This window comes from Leptonychotes weddellii, chromosome 1 (assembly GCF_054177405.1).
Source record: "Leptonychotes weddellii isolate Sample4059 chromosome 1, ASM5417740v2, whole genome shotgun sequence".
In the NCBI taxonomy this organism is placed as follows: domain Eukaryota; kingdom Metazoa; phylum Chordata; class Mammalia; order Carnivora; family Phocidae; genus Leptonychotes; species Leptonychotes weddellii.
Window position 1 is genome coordinate 56786752 of NC_138369.1, and position 15189 is coordinate 56801940.

The window sequence follows — 15189 nt, forward strand, 5'->3', positions numbered from 1 at the left end:
AGAGGGATGTGGGGTGTGTGGGCAGCTGAGCTGACTGGGGGCCTACTGAAACTTTTGAAAGGGCCCAGTGGTATGGCTGGCACTTTTTATCTAGCAGAATGCACAGTTGGTGTCAGGTTTTAGGGTGGTGCAGCAGGCTTAGCAGAGCTTCGGAGGATGACAGAATTCAGGATACTGATGAGGGCAATTTACTTAATTGGCCTTGGAATCCAGGATGCTTGGGAGGAAAGTGAATTAGAGAGAGTGCTAAGGACTGGTTATTGAGTTGGAATATGAACATCCAAGAAGCCAGAGGACGGGTATTCATGGTCAAAGTGGGGTTTCAAGGTTTGACATGTTCCAGGGGACACAGGGTTGGCTAGGTGGCCACGGAGTATCAGGAATGGTTGTAGAAGTTGGGAAGGTCAGGATTGTGATGCGGGAGTTTTAGTGGTCTTCCTCGTTGATGGGAGTATTTCCCCAGGGTGGTGATGGGAACTCTGGGGAAGAAGGTTTTGAGGCAGGTACTAAGAGATCGGTTTCGAGGATAGAAAGAAGGCTGACTCCTCAGAGAAGGCTTGATGAAGAAAGCCGGGAGAGCGCTGGTCTGGAGCCACTACAAGTGAGAAGGGAGTTTACTGACTTGCCGTATAAAGTCTCAGGACGCTGGGATGCAGGAGGTCTGTCCTTGAGGCTGATGGGCAAAGCCAGGTTTGCAGTGCAGGAGGCTGGCAGGAGGAATTGTCCAAAAAGAAGAAATGCTCTGTTGAAGCCTCTTAGCAAAGGGACAAGGGGCAGGGACAAAGGGGTGCAGATGAGTGTGCAAACAATATGAGAAAGGGGGTTCTAAAGAGAAATGTGCTGGCGAGAGGAAGGGCTGAGCTGCAAAGGGGTGGAGCTTTATCTGCTGGGTTCCCAGAGGAAATGCTGAACTGTATGTTTCTTTTTCTTAGCACAGAGCAATATCTGCTCACTACAGAGAGAACAGAAACTACAGATAAGCAAAAAGCAAAAACAAGTAAACAAAAAACCATAAGAACCACCCACGATCCCAGGGGCTTGGAGCTTTTCCCATTGACATGTCCTTCCCCTCCTGTTCCTACTGCCATAGATCCAGGTCAAGGCTACATCATCTTTACAATAAGCCTGTCCTCTGGGTCATAAATCTCTCTCCCTAGCTGAGCCCCCGGGCCTGCCCCAGCTCCTCTCCCAGCCTTCCCTTCCTGCATAAGCCAACATAGTCATTTTCCCCAAATGCCACTTTCCGTTGTCACTTTTCTTGGTAGGTTCCATCATATACTACATCCCCTCCCTGGACTTTCAAGGGCTTCTCTAACGTGGAACCATCTTATTTCCCTATGCTCATTTCCAAATATTTCTCTTTTCTTAGACATGCTTTATTTCCCTCCCAGCTTACTTTCCCATATCCTCACATCTGGGTCTCTGTCCCCTCACTGTGATGCCCCTGTTAAGACAACTACCCCATTCCAAAATCCACCCCTGTGAAGGCCTGGTGCCCTACTCCAGCCCCTAATGACTGATGTTTGGCCTCCTAAGTACTCATCTGACCACCTCTTTTTAGGACCTCATCAGTTGGATTTCAGTAAACACTTAGGTGTGTCGAGTATACTTGGGTACACTAAGGTGGAAGCACAGGATTTAGAGCCGGGAGGAACCTAGTCCCCTTATCTTACTGATGAGGAGCCTAAGATTCAGAAAGGCCAAGGAACATCCTCATAGTCAACCAGCAAGCTGTTAATAAAGCTGAGACTAGAACCCTGATTCTCAGATCTAAATGCTACATGTTGAATTGAAATTTGCTTTTAAAATACAGACTTTCTGTGATACCTGGATGTGAAGCTCCAGAGACCTAAAGCAATGATTATCAATTTTTAGAGTACATTAGAATTACCTGGGGAGGGGCACCTGGGTGGTTCAGTCGGTTAAGCATCTGCCTTTGGCTCAGGTCATGATCCCAGGGTCCTGGGATCGAGCCCCATATTGGGCTCCTGGCTCAGCAGGGAGCCTGCTTCTCCCTCTGCCTCTACCCCTGCTCATGCTCTCTCTTTCTCTCTGTATCTCTGTGTCTCAAATGAATAAATAAAATCTTTAAAAAAAAATAATTATCTGGGGAGATTTCTAAAATTCCGGACTTATAAGCCCAATAGGGGGAAACTCTGATTCAGTAGGGGTGGAGTAGAACCTGAGTTTCCTCATTAAACAAACAAAATAAAACAAAGACAACTCTCCACATGACCCTGATATAGATGATCCTCAGATCACCCTTTGAGAAATAGAGTTTGTGTCTTTCTGTTTTGAGCTCTCTGATATTGCCCCTGTAGACACTCTTAAGCTTTTCTGAAGCTTCCTGTGTTAGGAGCGGGTTTGGGTTAACCCACAACCAGATTCCCACCCAGAATGTACCAGCAACAGCTCTGTGCTGTAGTCTGCATACCTTCTCAGGCTCAAGCTGGCCTGGACCCCAGCTGCTGCCCTCCCTTGACATGCTTGGCCATTTGGCCCCAGGAGCCAAATTATTTTTTCAAAGTACTTTTAGGCACACTTTGGCAAAATGTTGAGTGTAGTGGAATTCTTGTTGGAAACAGCCCACGTGCCGAGGTGTTTCTGAGCACCTTCTGAAGTGTGGATGCCCAGCCTCTGCGGCCTGCCAGCGGTCTGTGCCACAGGACACCCAAGTAAACCACACCCAAACATGCTCCTCACGCTCTCCAAATCAGCCCGTGCGGCCCTGGGCCAGTGGGCCAAGGCGGAAAGGCAGTCTGTTACAGTCATTAGGGCAAGGCTCCAGGCGTACTGCCTCCCGCCCGGGGTTTGCACCTCAGTTCCACCATTCCCAACAGCACGACCTCCGACACTCTTTCCCCTCTGTTTTCTCATCTAGAAAGTGAGGATAAAAATGATTAAAAAAAAAATTGTGTTATAAAAATAAAAATAATTCTTACACCATAGGTTGGTTACGAGGATGACAAATCAGTGCATGTAAAGCACTGGAAGCAGCGTTTAGCACATAGTAAGTGTTCAGTAAGGGACTGCAGTTACTATCATTGTTTCATGGAAACCCTGATGAGATCATGAGACCCTGAAGGCGTGACTCACGGCCCAGCACAGTTATCAGTCTAAGAGTTACCAATTCCCTCCTTGTTGCCTGAGCGCGCATCAGAGAAATGACTAATAAGGTGGGAAGAGCTCTTCAAAATGTAGCCTGGACCTCTGAAGACAATGAAAATATGCCAGGTATTTCCTAGCAATAAGGTCAAGCCTTGCATAATTTAAGAAACACACAGCTGTTCAGCATTTTGGTTCTTGAGAAGTGGCAATTATGTAACAGGCTGTAACCACGCAGATGAACAGAGCCAAAGGTGGGGGAGAAGGTGCTTTGAAAAGATGTGTTAGTGCTGGAATGAAGGGTGTGATCGATGACAGACGTGGCGGCAGTTAGGGCTTCATAAAGTTTGGGTCCGGGAAATCCATGCATGCCCATTCTGGCACATGTTGGCTTGACAACAGGAAAAACATCTCTCGACATTTACTATCAGGCTAACACCAATGGGAGGTTTGAAATTTTTCTCATATGAGCCATATTGCCAGTATTTTCTCACTCCCTGGTAATGTTTTTAAGCTAAAAGTAAGATTGCCTCGGTCTCTAAAGTGATACAAAGCTGAATTAATCTCTGAAATTACAGGTTTTTCAAACTTTTCTTTAAAAAAAAAAAAAACCTCAACTGAGAGGGTTGCCAAAGCATCACCTTGCTGCAGTCATTGTGCCAAGTTAACCTTTCTTGGTGCTTCAGACGCAGTGGTGCCGTGCTTCAGATGCCAAGCACAGGAGAGCGCTGGAAGGGTGCTGAACCACAAGTTCCAGCAGCTAATCTTTTGGGGGATAGGAGATGTTAGTCCATGAGCACCTACCAAGTGATCTCATGTGCTACCAAAATACTTCTTGGACTGCCCTGTTTGAGTTGTGCGATATTCTTTAAAAGAGGACTGACTGATTTAAATAGATTGCTTGGTGTTTGTCACAACCTCAGGCTCAAGCGTCTAGAGACTAGAAAGCCAGTTTGTTTCAGGAGCTATCTTTAGGCCAAGCATCATTCTCATCTCCTAGGAGGAGCCAGAATAGCTCATTTACTGCCCACGTGTTTTGGAGATGATGTTCAAACCAGGGGTCTTTAGACCCACAGATAGGGAGAGCGCCAGAGGGAGCTGCTGTGGGCCAGGCCAGGCCAAAAGCCTTACCTCTGCCTCTGCACTCAGTAGGCTTCCGTTTACCGTAGCAAGGTGCTGCCGTGGAATGAGTCCCTGGAATGGCTGAGGCCCAGGAAATCTTTGTTGGATTGAAATACACAGTCTTACCTCGGGGTCTTTTAAAATAAATACTTTTTAAAATATTTTTAAATGAGAGAAAATTTGAGATGAATTTTTTTTTTTTTTTTTACTGTGGCCTGTCCAAGCAGAATGCTAGCTTGATGGCTGGGTGGCAGGCAACAGCAAGGAGGCCGTAGCTAGCTATCACTTTTATTTATTCACACGATACCTCCCATGCAGGACATGGGCCACACTGTGCTGTAGAGGAAGGACGATGACTGTACAGTCTCACTGAGCACACGTGTGTGTGAGGCATTATTTTGAATACCAGTTTGAAATTTTTCATAATAAAGTTTTTAAAAAGTGAATTAGCATTTAAAAAGTGAATTAGCATATTTGAGAACAAGAAGGAGATACTGGAAGATAAAAATTGTAACTAACTTAGGGCCGCCTGGGTGACTCAGTCAGTTAAGTGTCTGCCTTTGGCTCAGGTCATGATCTCGGGGTCCTGGGATCGAGTCCCATATAGGGCTCCCTAATCAGTGGGGAGTCTGCTTCTCCCTCTCCCTCTGTGTGTGCTCTCTTGCTCCCTCTCTTTTGCTTTCACTCTCTCTCAAATAAATAAATAAAATCTTTAAAAAAAAGTGTAACTAACTTAAATGCTTGTTAAATATGACAGAAGGACTGGAAAACAAAATCAGGGTGTTTCCAAAAGGTAAAATGAAAAGATGAAGTGAGAAAATAGAGGAAGAATAATATTTAAAAAAATTTAATGGCACATCCAGGAGTTTCAGTGTCTGACTAACAGGAATTCCAAGGAGAAAGAACACAGAAATAGAGAGAAGGAAATTATCCAAGAAAAAATACAAGAGAAATTTCAGAACTGAAGATCAAGTCAAGGTGCTCTAGATTAAAACATGCAATGAATGAGGGGTGCCTGACTGGCTCAGTCAGTGGGGCATGCAACTTTTGATCTCAGGGTTGAGTTTGAGCTCCACATTAGGTGTAGAGATGACTTAAAAAAATAAAATCTTAAGAAGTACAACAAATGAAAAAAAAAAATTACCCAAACCCACATACATTGTCATCAACAGTCAAAACTCCAGAAACAGTGAAAGCTTTTGGAGGGGGGAAAACTTGTCACAAACAAATGAATGAAAATCAGAATGCTATCAGAGTTCTTAACATCAGTACTGGAAGCTAGAAGACAATGGAACAAAGTCAACAAAAATTCTGAGGGAAATTTTCCATCTACAATTTTATACTCAGCTGAACTTTCAATCAAATGTGAAGATAGGACAAAGACATTTTTCAATCTGCAGGGACTCAAAACTTTGCTTCCTGTGGATCCTTTTCTAGGAAACAACCAGACTAAATACAAATCAGCAAAATGGGGAAATAAATAAAAAAGGCGGAAGAAACAGAATCCAGAAGGCAGGGAACCAACACAGGAAAACAGTGCAGAGAAGCCCAATGTGTATAAAATAGACTCAGGTGTTTTGAAATTCCAGATTATCTGACATATTTGGCCATTTAGAAAATAATATTTATTGATAATTCAGGCAGGGTGTTTAGAAGAATTTGAATAAAAGTGCATAGAAGATTAAACAAATGAAATAAAAAGGGAAATGTTAACTCCAAGGAAAAAATGGTACACAGAAAAAAAAATCAGACTGAACTTCTTGGCTTTTCAGTGACAAGTTCATTCTCGTACTAATGTAAAGGAAGGGGAAATGTGGTAGATGGTGTAAAAGAGCTGAATTCTAAATTATAACAAAATCAATAGAAGAAGGATAAGTAGATAAACCAAGAAATGGCAATATTAACGTATTCCTTGGTTTTTAAAAAAACTAAAAGCATTGAAAGTGTTTACCTCATTGTTTGCCTAGTGTTTTTTAATTCAGTATTTTTCAGAAATTTGATTTAAACCAGGTGATTTTGTCTGCTCTGATAAAAATGAAAATTATTTTAAAAAAATAATAAAAGGTCCAAAGTTTGGCCATCGGTGGGAAATTCAAGCCTGCATCATTCAACAAGCTTTTGCCAGCACAGGCATCACCCATGTGGTGGGTGACAGCACACAAAGTCTTGATTGGATCTGGGCTCTCTGTCTCCAGGTTCCTTGTCACAGGATATCCTTCCTGTCCCCTGGCAGGTGACTAGGTTTTCTCCTGCCCCAGCCATACCAAGTTTCAGGTGAGGTTGTAAAACAGAGCAGGGGTGTGTGCCTCTTAACAGGAAGGGAGGAAGGGAAGGAGGGAGGGGAGGAGGAAGAAAGGAAGGAAGGAAGGAAGGAAGGAAGGAGAAAATCCCTTCACAGATGAATTTAGAAAACAATTTGCCGCTTTGCTATTGAGACAGCTTCAGAGAAATTCTATCCAAAATGCATCCAGCTGGATCTGGCATCAGATGACGATTCCACTTTTTCACCACGTGAAGCCTGTTGGTGTGACTCAGTGTGTCTCAAGGCCAGCCCCAGGGAGTAGAGTTAACTGGTGGGCACACCAGCCTGTCCTGTTTTCACCACTGTCCAGGTTGGAGTTGGGTACTAAGGGTTCCAGGCTGGCCCAACCTGGGGATGGCCGACCCAATCGACCTAGAAAACATAGACTGGGCCAGATTTCCCTCCCACGGGTAGCCTTCTCTCCACTATCACCACTGCTCACTGGAGGTGCCTTATCATAAATCTGGGACCTATCCCAGTCCAGACTAATCCACAGCTGGGTTCACTGAGTCTCTTAGAATTGGACCATCCAGACCATGGCCATATTTCAGCAGCCATTCAGTTCTCTATACTCTACTCCTGATTATCAGCACTGGCTGAAAGAAGTGACTACACAGGAAAGCCCTTTCTTCTCCTACACACAGGTATGTGCAGGGCATCAGGCCAGCTATAGGCTAGGACATGCTGTTCGTGTACATAGGTCTGCGTTAAAGCCCAGACTGTCCTCTGTTGCAGTCTTGGAGTGCCATTTTACAGTGGAAATGACTGTACCAAACTCCTAGTTGGAGAGGACCGCTTGCACTTTCAGTTAGCTAAGGTTTAACCTGTTTATGGAAGTGTTTTCCTTTGAAAAGAACACCTTTTATTTTTTAGGTGGTGAACCATTTTTAAAAATCTTGTTGGTTTATTACAGAAGTAATGCATGCTTATAACAGATTGAAACAATACAAAAGTATGTTAGAAAAGGATTTCCCCCATCCTAATCCCATCCATAGGGAAAAAGGGTGGTATATATGTATGTATATACAACTTTATATAACATATACATACATGTACATACATGTATACAGCATACGTATGTGCACATGTATCTTTGCAAACAACCATGACTCAATATATATGGTTATTGTTCAACAAAAATAAGCCTATGCAATGCACCTTGTTTTTTTTTGTTGACATATATTATAGACATCTTTTCATATTATATAGATTTACCTCATTCTCAGAAATATTCTTTATATGGATGCACCTTCATTTATCTAAGCCCCCTATCGATGGACATTTGGATTCTTCCAGACTTTTGATATTAATATTCTTGATGCAATAACATCCTTAACTCTGAAACCCACAGCCTTCGTTCAGATTCCAGATAGTCCATACTTTGTGACCTGTAGCAAGTTACTTAAACTCTGTGCCTCGGTTTCCTGATATATAATAAGGGAATAAAATTGTCCTCAGAGTGTCCCTATGAAAAAAGAGCTAAGTATTTAGCATATTATAATAATGATAGCTAATATTTATTGAGTGCTTACTATCAGCCAGGCACTGTGTGGGTAAACGAATATCACAGTTTCATGCATTAGCCTTATAACACATTTTTTTTATATCTGCAAAAGAAAGTCCTACATTATTATTATTGAAATAACATTAGCTATTCCTGTGCATCTACTCCTCCAGGTAAATTTTTAAATCAACTTTCCACCTACATCCCATCAATATGACAAGTTTTTTTTTTGTTTTTTTTTTAATCTAGTTGGAATTTTGAAGGGTGTTTGTACTCTTGAAGGTTGCCAGAGTAGAAAGACCCTTGGACTTGAGTTAAAGAGAACTGGATAGTCTCGTGGTGTCCCTCCAAAGCTGTGTGACCATGGGCAGTTCATGTAAATGCTCTGAGCAACTGCAGCTTCCCTACCTAGTAACCGGGAGGGATGATCCTTATGGCAGTAGAGGGCGGGGATATTGTAAGAAAGCACTAGAACAGCACCTGACAATATTTTTGAATGTGCTTGCTTCTGAGACAAGTGTTTTTGCTTTGTCTTCTAGTCCTTTGTCATCACCATTTTCAGTGGCAACTCTAAGATGGTCTTCTGTGAAAAGAGTTTGTGTAAGAGCAAGAACTGCAATGAGCGAGCAGGATGAAGTTTAAGGCCCCCGCTTCCTGTGCAAGGCGAGCTGAACATTTATGACCAGTGAAGATTAGCCAAAAGGGAGGAAAGGGAATTGGGACAAACACAGACTGTTCCGTTGTGCCGGCATGTGCCACCAACCGTGGCGTGGACTTCCTGCTGCAGGACACAGCTGACCTTTGGAGAGTCACTGTCTGGGTGAGGCTGTCCTTTAGCAGGACAGCACACAGCTGTTGTTTAGATGTCAGAGGCTAGTTAATAACTGTTTTGGCAGTCAGCTTGGGATGTTAACAGTTTGGAAAACAGTCTGCTTCTAGGTTTAAGGAAGGCGAGTATGAAGAGAACCTTTGTGTTGCTAACAGGTTGTTTGGTAATCCTACTTTGAACAAAAATTAACACTTAGCAGTAGCTTTAAAAAGTATTAAGAGAACTCATAAAAGTCAGAGCAGATGTGCAAGCGAAGGTCACACTTCCAGAGCTCTCTTGGGAACTATTTCTGGACTAACAAGTCCAACAAACGTGTTAATTCAGGTTGAGATTTCTAATGCAAATATTGACTCAGTCTCAACCTTTTGCAGTTAATTCTCCAACGTGAATGTGTCCTTTCAGGCTATCTTGGCCTGTTTTCTTTTCTTGTGCCTCATACCTTGCGCACGCTTCATTTTGAACTCTTAGCTTTTAATAGTTCTGCATTCTGTCTCTAGATCTGAATAATGTTAAGAGGCCTAAATTGAACTTTTCCTCACTTTCCCAGTGGCGTATTTGTGGGAAAGGAGGAAGGAGAAGAGACTGTTGAGACCAGGAAATCTTGGCGGAATTAGGCCAGACTTAGATTACGTAGAAATAACTTCTTACCCACTGTTTACCATTAAAGGAAAAACTGAGGACAGGTTGTTTTGTTGACCGCCGCCCCTTCCAGTTCACATGATTTTTAAAAATTACTGTTCATTTTAAAATATGTGTTTTAAAGTTTCTATGAATTGGTGTGCAAACTGCTGCATAGCTAGCCAACTTTTAGTGTAAAATAGAAAGCTTTGTCTGAAAGATATGACAAATATACTGTATATTTACTTCACCTTCATTCCTGAAGGATATTTTCACTGGATATAGAATTCTAGGTTGAGGATTTTTTTTTTCCAGATGCTGTTTTACCATCTTCTGGCTTCCTTGGTTTCTGATGAGAAGTCAGTGGTCACTGGAATCATTGTTATCTTTATGTAATTTATCCTTTTTCTCTGGCTGCTTTCAAGATTTTCCTTTCTTTATCTTTGGTTTTATTTATCCTGCTTAGAGTTCATTGAGCTTCTTAAATCTGTAAATTTAGGTTTTATACCAAATTTGGAGAATTTTCAGCCATTATTTCTTCGAATATTTTTCTGCCCCATTCTCTTTTTTCCTTCTGAGACTGGTTATACCTATGATAGACTTACTTGTTATCTTAATTCCAGTATAGTTAACATATACTGTTATATTAGTTTCAGGTATACAATATAGTGATTCAACAATTCTGAGCATCACCCAGTGCTCATCACAAGTGCCCTCCTTACTCCCCATTACCTATTTCACCCATCCCCCCACCCACCTCTGCTCTGGTAACCATCAGTTTGTTCTCTATAGTTAAGAGTATGTTTCTTGGTTTATCTCTCTCTCTCTTTCTTTTTCTTTTACTCATTTGTTTTGTTTCTTAAATTCCACATAGGAGTGAAATCATATGGTATTTGTTTTTCTCTGACTGACTTACTTCACTTAACGTTATATTCTCTTGCTCCATCCATATCATTGTGAAGGGCAAGATTTCATTGCTTTTTATGGCTGAATAATATTCCCGTGTGTGTGTGTGTGTGTGTGTATACACATACCACCTCTTCTTTATTCATTCATCTATCAGTGGACACTGGGCTGCTTCTAAAATTTGGCTATTGTAAATAATGCTGCTATAATACATGTATTCCTCTGAATTAGTGTTTTTGTATTTTTTGGGTAGATACCTAGTAGTATGCTTACTGGATTGTAGGGTAATTCTATTTTTAACTTCTTGAGGCACCTCCATACTCTTTTCCACAGTGGCTGCACCAGTTTGCATTCCCACCAACAGTGCAAGATTTCCTTTTTCTTCACATCTTTGCCAACACTTGTTGTTTTTTGTGGTTTTGATTTTAGCCATTCTGACAGGTGTGAGGTGATATCTCATTGTGGTTTTGATTTGCATTTCCCTGGTGATGAGTGATGTTGAGCATCTTTTCGTGTGTCTGTTGGCCACTATGATAGACCTTTTGATATTGTCCTGGGTCTGATGTTCTGAATTTTTTTTTTTCCCAATCTTTTATTTCTCTCTGTTCTTCAGATTGGGTAATTTCTGTTGGTCTATCTTCAAGATCACTGACACTTTCCAATATAATTTCTATTCTATTATGTTCATCCAGTGATTTTTTGGAAAATTTTGTATGTTGTATTTTTTAATTATAGAACTTCCAGTTGGTTCTCTTTTATAGTCTCTATTTCTCTGCCAAGGTTTTCTGTATATTTCATATATTCTTTTATGCCATTGAGCATAATTATAATAGCTGCTTTAAAATCCTTATCTGCTAATTGCAATATCTGGGTTATCTTGGGATTGCTATTGATTGCCTTTTTTCTTGAGGATGGGCTGCATTTTCCTATTTCTGTGCATGTTTAATAATTTTAGGTTGTATTTTGAACATTGTACTACTACATTATGGAGACTCTGGATTCTATTATATTCTTCTGAAGAGGTTTATTGCAGGCGGGGGGGGAGGTTATTGTTTATTTTGGTTTTTGCCTTAGCTAGCAATTACCTCAGTTTGAATTAAAACCACAAACCCTGGCTGTTGGGCTAAGCATCTCAATTCTTGGCTCAGTTATTTTATTCTTAGCTAGTTTGCCTAGAGTCTGCCCCATGCATCCATGTCTCAGGAGATTTGGGCAGAGTTTTTACACAGAATTTGAGGCTTTCTCTTTCTGGGATTCCCTCTTCACTTTCCAGTGGCTGTGGGGGTCCCAAAATCTGTCTCTGAAAGACTGCATGCTTTCTGTTGGGAGTTTTAGCCCTCAGCATGACACTGACCACAGCCTGCCACCAGGCTAAAAGCCATAAAATTGAGAAACACGTCTCTGTCTTTTCCTTTCTCCCACATCTCAGCCCTCCTGCAGAATCTACCTATTTTTTTGTCTCTCTACAGTGCCTTCAGGCAATTGTTTTTATAAATTTTGTCTGGAGTATATAGCTTTTTCCGGGAGTATTGGTCCAATAGGAGCTAACTTGGCCATACCAGAGGTGGAACTAAAAGCACACTTTTAAAGTGCAAACTGCTCCTTCCTATAATTAGTGCAGATTAGCAAATTTGAAAAGTATATCTATAAGTAGATAAAGACATGGGACTTGAAAACTTCTAGAGGAAACAGTTATTTTTAGGGTCTTAGTAAACTACTATTAACAACCAAATAAGCAGCGTAGTTTGTTGTATACTTCAACATATTAATGAGATACCAGAAGCTTCTTTGTTAAATCTTTTAGTTAAAGTTTCTATTTCATACTAGCCAACTGAAAGTTGCCAGGCAGCAACTTAATATTACCAATTCACAGAATTAAAGGGAGAAACAAAAAATACCTCAGTCAGAGTTGGAGATTTTCCCACTGTCAGCAACTGATAGACCAATTACACACACAAAAAAATTTTCAGTAAACACAGATGAAGACATAAGCCAGATTGATGTTTGTAGACTACTACATTCAACAACAACAGGATATACATTCCATAAAACAAGTCTCAATAAAGTTTAAAAACTTGGACTATGTAGAGAATGTAGTATATCCTCTGACTACATTGGAATTAAATTAGAAATCAGTAACAGAAATATATCTTGGGAAACCCCAAATATTTGGAAATTCAGGAACACACTGTAAATAATCTGTGTTTCAAAGAAGAAATTGCAAGGGTATTTGAAAATAATTTTAGCTAAATGATAATGAAAATATAACAGCAAAATTTATAGGATGCAGCTAAAGCAGTACTTAGAGGAAATTTTATAGCTTTAAATGTTTGTTTTATAAAAAGGTATTTTTTTAAAAGATTTTATTTACTTATTTATTTAAGAGAGAGAGGGGAGGGACAGAGGGAGAAGGAGAAAGAGAATCCAAAGCAGACTCTGTGCTGAGCACTGAGCCCAGCCAGGGGCTCGATCCCACAACCCTGAGATCATGACCTGAATCAAAACCAAGAGTTGGAGGCTTAACCAACTGAGCCACCCAGGAGCCCCAAAAAGAAAAGTCTTAAATGTGCTGTACAGTAGCACTTTCTGTGGCAGTGGAAATGTTCTGTATCTGTGTTGTCAAGTCTGATAGTCAATAATCATATGTGGCTTTAATTTTTAATTAACTTAAATTATTTAAATTTAGATACCCACATGTGGTCATTGGCTACGATATCAGATAAGACAGGTCTAAAGCTCAGTGACTGAAGGTTTCCTCATAAGAAAAATATCCAGGACACCTGGGTGGCTCAGTCATTAAGCATCTGCCTTCGGCTCAGGTCATGATCCCAGGGTCCTGGAATCGAGTCCCACATCGGGCTCCCTGCTCAGCGGGAAGCCTGCTTCTCCCTCTCTCACTCCCCCTGCTTGTGTTCCCTCTCTTGCTATGTCTCTATCTGTCAAATAAATAAATAAAATCTTTAAAAAAAGAAAAAGAAAAATATCCAAAATAAGTAGTAAGAAGGACATGAAAAAGAAAAGAGCAGTGGGGAGGAATGACAACAGCCAGGCAGCCCAACTTCATGAAGGCTCTGCACACACCTCAGCCCCACAGGCGCAGGCACCGGGCACTCGCCTACTCCCCACCATGATGCCCAAGAGTAAGGTCAGCTCCTGCGAGGGGGCAGCAAAAGAGGAGCCCACGAGGAGGTTACTGAGGTTGTCAGCTAAACCTGCTCCTGCAAAAGTGGAAATGAAGCCAAAAAAGGCAGCAGGAGAGGATAAATCTTTAGACAAAAAAGTGCAAACAAAGGGGAAAAGGGGAGAAAAGGGAAGACAGGCTGAAGTGGCTAACCAAGAAATGAAAGAAGACTTACCTGCCGAAAACAGAGAAACTAAAAATGAGGAGAGTCCAGCCTCTGATGAAGCAGGAGAGGAAGAAGCTGTCTGATTAATATCATATATCATGTCTTATCAGTGGTTCCTGTCTCTCTTGTACAATCCAGGGAAATATTTTTATCAATATTTTTATCAAATATTTTTATCAGTTTCATTAATCCAAGTTTTTTAGTATCTCTAGAAACATTTTTAAGAAAGAAGGAATCCTACCTCATCCCATTTTTTAAGTGTATATGCTTTTTTATAAGAGGTGAAATCATTTGTTGGTTGTTTATTTTTTGGTACAACCAGAGAATCGTGAGATATTGAATATGGGAGGCTTTGATTGTCTTATGGGTCAGCTCAACATTCCATAGGTGGGGTTGTTTTTATATCCTGTAATACTAAGCATACTAAATGGCAATTTGGAGTCAGTCATGCATTTAATGTGCCTTGAACATTTTAAATTACTTCTATTTCCATGTTGTTTTTGGTAGAATTGATTCCTAAAGAAAACCACTCCTTGATCTTGACTCTCCCTGTCAGAATTTTGTGCACTCTGCAACATCTTGGTCTGGTAGTCCAGTTTTCCTAGTAACTTGTTAATGTGCTGTGCGAGATTGAAAATTTGAGTATGTAGTGTATATGATATTAAGTTGTGAATTAATGGGACTTAAAGATAATAGTGTATCAACATTTGAAGATATTGGTACTTGACATACTGTTAAGGAAAATTTGCCTTCAAATTTTAAGCTGGAAAGTCACTGGAATAACTCTTAGAAAGAATCACAACTACATGATTTTTTAGATTTTCAGTATGTACATTAAGAATTGTGTACAAATTGAAATGTCTGTACTGATCTTTGGAACAACCAATAAAAATTCAATTATGAAAGAAAAAAAGGTAAGAGCATAAATCAGTAAACTGGAAAATAGACAAAAAATAGAGAAAAACCATAAATCCAAATGCTTTGTCTTTTAAAAGATCAATAAAATTGATTAGATACATAGAGAGCACTTATTACCAAGAGCCAGAATAAAAGAGGTGTTATCAATCCTACAGACATTAAAAAATTAATAAGGGAATATTAGGAACAACTTTATACCAAAAAAATTAAACAACTTAGATGAATTCTACAAATTCTTTGAAAAATACAGCTCATCAAAACTGACACCTGGGGGCACCTGGGTGGCTCAGTCGGTTAAGCGTCTGCTTTCGGCTCAGGTCACGATCCCAGCGTTCTGGGATTAAGCCCCACGTCAGGCTCCCTGGTCAGCAGGGAATCTGTTTCTCCCTCTCCCTCTGCCCCTCCCCCTGCTTTGTGCTTTCTCTCTCTCCCTCTGGCAAATAAATAAATAAGTCTATTTTTTTAAAAAAAGTGACACCTGATGACAGAAAATCTGAATAACCCTATATCCATTAAAACAATTCTAATTCAGTGTCAG

At 40.7% G+C, this 15189-nt stretch overlaps 1 protein-coding gene and 1 pseudogene across 5 annotated transcripts in view; both read left to right on the plus strand.

Annotated features, from left to right (window-relative positions):
* CTDSPL (CTD small phosphatase like) overlaps positions 1-15189 on the plus strand; it is a 114656-nt gene that overhangs the window by 21772 nt on the left and 77695 nt on the right. The window lies entirely within an intron of this gene.
* On the plus strand, positions 9590-15104 carry LOC145722259 (non-histone chromosomal protein HMG-14 pseudogene; annotated as a pseudogene).